General features: G+C 44.4%; 1 pseudogene; it reads left to right on the top strand.

Moving 5' to 3' along the window:
- Positions 1–87: 87 nt before the first annotated feature.
- LOC119339627 lies at positions 88–4,937 on the top strand (annotated as a pseudogene).
- Positions 4,938–9,118: the final 4,181 nt, after the last annotated feature.

The raw sequence follows: 9,118 nt of genomic DNA on the forward strand, positions 1-9,118 counted from the left end.
TTCTTCTTCTCCTTCAAACTCCCTCTGTCTCACCCCCGTCTCTGTCTTTGCCTCTTCAGGTAGGAGCAACGGCGACCAGCGACGGCCATGGCGACCCACCGCAGCCTCCAAGACCTCGACAACGGCGGTGCTACGGTATGAATCTCTCCTCCCCCTTCTCTTCTACTTCTCCTTTTTCTCAACGTCTCCCCCCTAACCCCAATCTCGTTTCGTCCCTTCCCTTCTTCTCTGTAGGTGAGGTACAGCAACCAGCGACGGGACGACGCCTAAATCCACCCGTTCTTCCCCGCTTGATTGACTCTATCTAAGAGTTCTTCGGTTTCAAGTGGATTTTCTTCTGGGCTCCATAAGTCAAAATGGAGACCGCCACCACATGGTATGTGCTGCCGTTTTGCTTGCCAGATTCCCAGTCCTGCGATGCCACTAGCAGCTAGATCTCTTTTATTGCCTAATTATCGTTCATTGTTTTCTTAAGATATGGTAGTTTTCCCTCACGGATTGACTTGATTCTGTGGTGTGTCACTTCAACCTGCAAGATTGGACTCTTTTGAATCAAATGTAGCATAGGTTTGATTTGTTCAAGATGACTGCACAAATCATAGGGCTAACTGTCTCTATTCTGTGTACTGAATGTAGAACAGAGCGTCTCCTGTTTTTGCATACATAATGAATTATCTTTGATCAGTGTCAGTTGTGTCTCTTAGAGATACACTCCTACCTTTTCTGACTTGAGTTGTTAACTATTGTTCCATGCTTCTGTTAGTTATAACAAAAAATCTTTGAATTTGGTACTGCATGAGTTTTTACTACTGCTAACAGGGAGTATTTGCTACTACTAAAATAGCGATTTTGTATGCACTGCTACCTTGGGCATGCTTGTGGCGCAGGTGCTCGGCCTCAACATGTCCTGGAGTGCCATTAGCGCCGCCCTCACGCTCATCTTCCTCGACTTCAAGGACGCTCGCCCCTGCCTCAAGAAGGTAATTGTCTGTCCATCCGTCTGCAGTTAACTAAGTTGTGCCCCATTGATGTCCAACTACTGTTAATTGTTACTACCATGGTGCTGATGCTGTTCAGAATATGATATGTGCCTTAATTCTAAGTTCTGGTCTCTCTTAAGAGACACTTCTAGCTTTTCTGACTCAAAGTTGTTAACTTGGTACTGCATGAGTTTTACTACTGCTAACACAGAGAGTATTTACTACTGCCAACACAGAGATTTTGTATGCATGCTACCTGATGAGTGCTTTCTTTGTAATATTTCACCTTCGTATGCATAGGTTTATTCGGTTTGAATTCTGCATGACATGAAATAGATATTTACAGTGCTTTTCTCAACTTGTTTTCAGTGTCACTTGATATATGGGTTAATGTTGGTGGTTTTGTTCTACTTGGATGCATTGGTACCCATCATTGAGCGAATGGATGCAACAGCGGCAAGAAGCTCATGGTTGTGTGCATCTAAAGCACACCATGGACACCATCCACTTCCTCATCAATGCTAACTCAATCCAGATCATCGTCGACACTATCATCCACAGGTATATTCCTTGGTTCCCTTTATTCACTCCTGCCTTTGTGATGTTAGTTTGCGTGTGCTGACGAGTATTGTTAGGTCTTGCCAGTTGAATGTATGGTCGTGATAGTAGAATGGTATTTTGTTTTAGGCGCAATGTGTTGTAGTGCAGTTTTTTGCACAACCTGCATATGTGCCATGCATATTTATATTGTGTCTCTGTTTCTTATATGAACTACTATCTCATTTTAACTAGCTCGACAACAAAATGCTTGGTACTAGCTGAAAAATTTGTGTTATCATTCTAAATACATGTCCTTTTCTTGAATGGTCTGTTCATAATATATTTGCCCCAGTTTTTCTCATTCTTCTCTGATTCATGTAACAGGATGACAGATGAAACCATGTTGCTGTTTTGTTTGGTCTCAGCCCTGACTATCGCCGTCGAGCGAGTCCGGCGTGTTGTTCATCTGACTATGGTTCCAGCCCTGACTACCGAAGTTTTTGTCCTGTTGAAGTTGCATAGAAATATGAGAGAGTCCAGCGAGTCCAGGAGCTTGTGAAGTAGTACTATATTACACTTGTAGAGCTTGTAAAGTATTGTATTATACATGGCCCTTTGTAATGGCACGCATAGAGCTTTATTATGTGATCTGGTTGCACTTGTTTAAGTATTATGTGTGTTTTTTGTCTCTGCCAATCTAAATACTGCTTGAAATATGAAGAATATGAGTCTGATAGATGGGACCCACTTACCTAACAAATGGAAACCTGTTACCAGAACCTAACAATTGGGACCCATCTGACTAGTGGACCCATTTAATAAAAAAAGAAATGAAATTGTTCAGCCAAAATGGCCGCGGCCCAACAATAAAAAAGGCTGCCATATTCGGCTTGGCCCATGATCCCGACCAAAAATTAATGGAAAAAATATAAAAAAGGCTGAATTGTTGGGCTCGGCCCATCTAAAACACCAATTGGACCGGGCAGAATCTTGTCAGTAACCTTTTCAATTTGGTCGCAATTTTGCCACGTTAGATTGCCACGTTGGATCCGACGTGGCCTGGGCAGACAACCAGTGACCAAAACAAAAGGTCATGGGTTCAACGACCTTCTGTTTTGGTCGTAAACGTCTACGACCTTCTCACAGAGAAGGTCGCTATAGTCAGTTAACAACCCTCAGCTTTTGACCTTATGTTTTTGGTCACAAAAAGGTCACAAATTGAAAACAGTGACCTTTCAGTGACCAATATGGTGGTCACAAGTTGACATATTTTTTGTAGTGCATGTTCCTTCTTTCAGATGTCGTCGATGCAGACCACAATCTGCATCTGCTCCTGGACTACCTCCCAAGCTCCGCGACACTGGAGCAGACACCGTCGCAATGGTGGAGCACAAGGACACAAGTCCACTAGAAAGATGTCATCGCTGCCACGATATCCCCGCTTGAACAGACTGGTTCCCAAATCCATCACCAACCATAGAGACGATCGCCTCGCCGGACAACAATCCGTAGCTTCTGTATTCAGCATCGTCGTCGCCGCCGTTGAAGCCAAGACGTTAGACGATCCAAAAACCGAAGCCACCCGGGCTCTAAAACCTAAAGCTAAAATTATCTGCACGCATGGGATCTGGCGACCTCCCTCACCACGGAGGACCTAAACCTAAAGCTAGGGTTGTTGTCGCTAGCCAAAGAGGAAACGATCCTATCATCTGGTTGATTGTAAGCAGCTGCCATTCCAATTAGTAGTACATTATTGTGGCCCTCGTACAGTATTGTGTATGTGATTGAAACTCTTTTTTTTTTAAAGGATGTGATTGAAACTCTAATTGTTCTTTTCACGCCCCTGCCTCCTCTCTCTCCTCCGAAAAATAAAAAATAAAAAATCCCCTGCCTCCTCGTTCGCCACCGACGGCGCCGCCCTCGCCCGCGTGAGGAAGGCCGCGCGTCGACTCGCGCCCAGTAAGCAGAGGAGCCAGCACCATCAACTCCCCCTCCTTCGCTGCTCCCCTGACCTCTCCTCCGTTTGTGTTTCTTTCCGCAGATCTTGCTCCGATTTCCCCAGCCGGACGCCGGCCGAGAGGCTCACCGACGACCTCCTCGTGGAGATCCTCTCACGCGTCCCCACCAAGTCGCTGTGCCGCTGCAAGTGCGTCTCCAAGCACTGGCTCGGCCTCATCCACCACCCCGACCACCACAAACGGCTCCCCCAAACCCTGGCCGGCTTCTTCTACGGCCGCATTACCAATATCACCGGGCAACGGGTTGTGGAGCTGCCCGTCCAGTTCAGCAGCCTCTCGACGGACGTCCGCTCTCCGGTTGGCACCTCCTTCACCTTCCTGCCCAACCACCACCTGCCCGTCGATCTGCTCGACTCCTGCAACGGCCTCCTCCTCTGCCGATGTCACCACGTTTCCGATGGGGTCGGCGCATTCCATTATGTCGTGTGCAATCCCGCGACCGAGAAGTGGGTCGTCTTGCCCAACTCCGGCAAGGACAGCAGCCAGGTGGCCACCACATCCTTGGGCTTCGACCCGGCCCTATCGCCGCATTTCCATGTGTTTGAGTTGGTGCAGCAGCACAAGTACGGCGAGAATTCCGACATTTCCGGAGTGACAGTGTATTCGTCTGAAACCGGAGAATGGATTTATAAGGAGAAGAGATGGAGCAGAGCTACTTGGTTTGCTAGTTGGCACTCCTCCGCGACAGTTTTTCTCAGTGGCCTTCTGTTTTTTCGTGCCCTTGACCTTGAATTGCATGACTGTGTAACCGCGGTTGACGCAAAGGGGGAAATATGGATGAAACTCAGGGTCCCTGCCTCCCTGGTGGTCAGCTTGATGGTTTTGTTCAGTGGTCGATACTCGTGGCCCCTGGTGATCCTTTTGATGATTTTGATCTGGCTTACGGTTTTATTCAGCGGTCGCAGGGCCGCTTGCATTATGCCAATTTTCAGAGGGATAAAGATGGTGTTGCCGTTCGATTACTAGTTTATGTTCTGGAGAACTATCAAGACGAACAGTGGATATTAAAGCATAGCATTGAAACTTCAAACATATCTGGATGGACAGATTCATGGCTTGATGCGGATTTTGATTTTATTGCGATTCATCCGGATTGCAACTTGCTGTTCTTCACTGTGGGGGATATCACATTCATGTGCTATAATATGGATAATCAGCAGGTCAAAGTGATCTCTCATCATGCAGATGTCAAGCCGCTATTTCTACCGTATGTGCCGTTGTACAGAGAGTCACAATCATTGCACATTTGACATTAATACGAGATTGCTGGTGCCTTCATAAGAAGTGGCTCTCTGATCGGGTTCAGTTATTCGTGCTATGGAGCAGTGGGCTTGGTATGTCTGCTTTTATTTGGCTCTCGGTTTCTCTGGCTGATGTATGCATGCTCTGAGTTTGGAGCAATGGTGATTCAATATGGAGGGAATTTGACTGATTAGCTTTCCAAATTTGTACTGAACTTTCTGTGATCCGTATTGGTTTCTGGTGTGGGCAACCTCCATGCATTTGTTAGCCTCACTTAGTAAAGTTTGTTATCCAAATTATGATCATTATTGGGCTTAAACTTTGTTATCCAAATCCCAAGACTTAAACTTTTATATTCCATTTGCAGTCATGGGAGTGATAAGCACCTTATTCAGTGATTTAGTGAAGGACCACTTGTCTGCTGACGATATGATGTGTGAAATTCTGCTGATGATGTTATGCGGCAAATAGTATTTCAGATTTGCTATTTCACATCTAGATGTGAAATAGTTATCTCACATCTAACTCAAGAACCGTTGGATCTTGTTTGTCTTTAATATTCGTGCAATTGGATTGTGTCGCTCGCGCGCTAGCTCGCGTGGCGTTGTCGGGCGCGACGGACCGCATCCGCGGCCATGCGAGTGGGAGGCGGGCTGTTGTTTGTTTTTTTGTTTTCGCGATTTTTTGGCCGGTGGGCCATTTTACTTTGTCTCGGTTGTGGGCTGTTGCCTCACATTTTCTCTCAGCACTCGTTTTGTTTGTTCTATCGTGAGGGCAGGGGGCTGCTCCCATTCCTTTGGTCAGTCCACACCATTTCCTCTCCAAAGGGGTTCCAGACGACGGCGTTGTCGCGAGTGAGAAGGAAGGAGAGACCCCCGCAGCGAAGTGAGAAGGGAGGAGAGACGCCCGCACTGAAGTGAGTAATTTCCCCTCCCTATTTGTGTTCCTGTTTTTTTGTTCTTCTTTTGTGTATCCATCGATCTAGGGTTTGCCCCAATCGACAAATCTTGTGTAGGGATTCAGTGGGCTGGTAGTTTTTTGTGTCTAGAGATTTAGTGGGTCGTAGGTCCGGGAGTTGATACATGTTCTAGTGTTTGCCCCAAGTCAAACAGAGAGATTCAGTGGGGGTGAGCGTTTTTAGTTCAGTTGGCGCATTTAGACAGTGGGGATTATTGTTTTTTTTCTTAGTAGTGGGGATGGGGGATGGGTGGGGGATTAGTATAGGGTTTTTCTTGTGTGCTATGCGACCAGTGATGACTTTTTTTTGTGTGTTTTTGTGATTGTGTGAGAGTGTTTAACAGACAGGGGAGATCCATTATGTGTGATTCAGTTTGTATCTCTGAAACTAAGTTGTGTTCGATCCATCCTGCGTGATGTTTGTTTGTTGTGTACAAATTCCAAAGCATCTCACTCTATTTGTATTCATGTGAGTTGTAATAGGAGGAGAAATTCTCAGATATTTACTAGATGTGTTTGTAGTAATACGAGTCTAAATCGTTGTGAAGATAGTGGTAAGTTGTTTTGCAATGTTTCTTTTTGTGGATGCATGCCTAGGTAGGCTGACAGCGGTAGTAGGCACATATTGGTGATTTCTCATATAATCCACAAAAAGTATCAGTTTGTTAGATTTGAATCTTCCCTATTTTTAATGGTGCATTTTCTGATGTACTAGAGTGATGTGTCTTGTGCAACTTTGCGTGCCTCGAATACAAAACTGCCTTCTATTCAAGTGTCTCTAGATCTGGTACAGCCAAAACAAGTAAGTGATGTCCTGAAAATTACAAGCAAGTGCTGAACTTTCTGTGCCTAGAATATAAACGTGTCCGGATTATTTTTTTCTAGTTACTAGTTGTATTGTATCTACTAATGGCCTCAAGTACAGTAGAGGTGTTAGTAGTCCTGGTGGTAGTCAGAGTCAGGCAGGGGGAAAAAGGATAAGCAGAGTACAGTAAGTCATAGCAGAGGCAAGGGAGGTCACTTAGGTTCAGTGTAGTGTTGAAGTAGGCGAGTATATGTGTGCGTTGATGTAGGTTGAGTGTACTGTGTTGTCTGTAGTTCATCAAGTTTTCAGTGTTGTTGTTTGATGTAGTTCTAGAAGGCTTTTCAGTGTCGTGATTTTTTTGTACAAAAACATGCTTGTAGTTCATGCCATGAGACTAGCCAGTATTTTTGCATCTGTCTTTTGTGTGTGAGCTGCTTGCTTGCTGTAACATTTCTTCCATACTAGGGGTCTACAATTTTGATTATCTGAGAGGATCAACTTCAGTTTTGAAATTAAGCAATTCGTTTTGCCGACAGTTTTGCCAGTCTTTTTTTAGTGTTCAACCAGCAGATTTACATGTTGTTTTGATGTATGTTCTTGATTTTTCTGCCGCTCATGCTTCATTTATAAATGGTTCTATTGTTTTCGTTTTTGAGTCATTTTTTCTGACTGTTTTGAAATAGGATGAGTGGAGTTGTTCATATAGTTCTAGCAGATTTGTTGCTGATACTATAGTTTTTTATTAATAAAATCAGTGTAGTAATCTGTACACAAGCATGTTGTATTTCTTTTATAGTTGGTGGTCGACTTCACTTTTTAATTTTAGTGTTTTCATGGTAAGGGATGTTAGCATCCCCCCAGGAGTATACTTTTATTTTTTATGTTTAATTGGAACAATTGTATTATGACACCACTTTTTTCTTCTTTTGTTGCTTGACCAGGATGCTTCGCCCGGTTTGCTTTTCGCATTGTCAGTGTGACAATGGTCAGAGCTTCGACATGTATTTTCACGATGCTGACGAAACCTTCATAGTAAAGTTTCTGCCATGTTTTTTGTCCTTTTGCCCCTAGTGTTACAATCATTTTTTGGTTTGTTTTTTAATTTTCTTTTACCAGTTTTCACGATGGCTTTTTTTCTGGATGTTAAAGATGGTATGCACAATTGAATACTAGTTGTGTAATACACTCCTAGCTTTTTTGCTTATATTTTTTGGACCATGTTTGTTTGTTAATAATCTCTAGTTTCTAGTTTCTAGTTTTCGACAGTTTTGCCATAAGTACTTTTGACAGTTTTCCATAGTTACTAGTTACTGGTTTCAACAGTTTCATTAGTGTAAGCATCGGTATGAGCACCATCAGTTACTGTCTTGCTCTATGTTGATCTTTTTTTTGCTATGATTCAAGATGGTGTGCCCAGTTTGTTTTGCTCATTGCGAGGTGGACAATGGTGAGAGCTTTGGCATGTTTTTCGTGATGCTGACAAAACCTTTGCAGTGAACTTTTTGTTTGATGCCACTTGCAAGTTGTCCCTCGACTTGCAACTGGGTCTTTTTGTTTGATGCCACTTGCAAGTCGACCCTCGACTTTGCAACTGGGTCTTTTTGTTTGATGCCACTTGCAAGTCAACCCTCAACTTGCAACTGGGTTCCTTTGTTTTTCAGGCCACTTGCAAGTGGACCCTCGACTTGCAACTAGGTCCTTTTGTTTGATGTCACATGCAAGTTGACCCTCGACTTGCATCTGGGTCTTCTGTTTCTGTGCCACATGCAAGTCGAGTCTCGACTTGCAACTAGATCTCTTTGTTTGATGCCACTTGCAAGTCGAGCCTCGACTTGCAACTGGGGTCTTTTGTTTGATGCCACTTGCAAGTCGACCCTCGACTTGCAACTGGGTCTTCTTGTTTGATGCCAGTTGCAAGTAGACCCTCGACTTGTAACTAAGTCTTTTATTTTTTATGCCAGTTTGCAAGTCGACCCTCGACTTGTAACAGGTTCCTTGTTTCATTCCACTTGCAAGTGGACCCTCGACGTGCAACTGGGTCTTTTCTTTGATGCCACTTGCAAGTCACCCCTCGACCTACAGCGAGGACTTCTGCTTACATACCACTTGCAAGTGGACCCTCGACTTGCAACTAGGTCTTCTGTTTTCATGCCACTTGCAAATGGACCCTCGACTTGCAATTAGGTCTTTTTGTTTGATGCCATTTGCAAGTGGACCCTCGACTTTGCAACTGCAACTTTTTTATGCCCGCTTGCAAGTTGAGCCTCGACTTGCAATTGGGTCTTCTGTTTTTCGTGCCACTTGCAAGTGGACACTCGACTTGCAACTGGGTCTTTTTTGTTTCATGCCACTTGCAAGTCGACCCTCAACTTGTAACTGGGTCTTCTTGTTTGATGCCACTTGCAAGTCCATTGCAACTGGGTCTTTTATTTTTGATGCCACTTGCAAGTGGACCCTCGATTTTGCAACCGGGTTCCTTGTTTCATGCCACTTGCAAGTGGACCCTCGACTTGCAACCGGGTCTTCTGTTTTCATACCACTTGCAAGTGGACCCTCGACTTGCAACTGGGTATTTT

The sequence above is a fragment of the Triticum dicoccoides genome, chromosome 7B, assembly GCF_002162155.2.
Source record: "Triticum dicoccoides isolate Atlit2015 ecotype Zavitan chromosome 7B, WEW_v2.0, whole genome shotgun sequence".
NCBI classification, from domain to species: Eukaryota; Viridiplantae; Streptophyta; class Magnoliopsida; order Poales; family Poaceae; genus Triticum; species Triticum dicoccoides.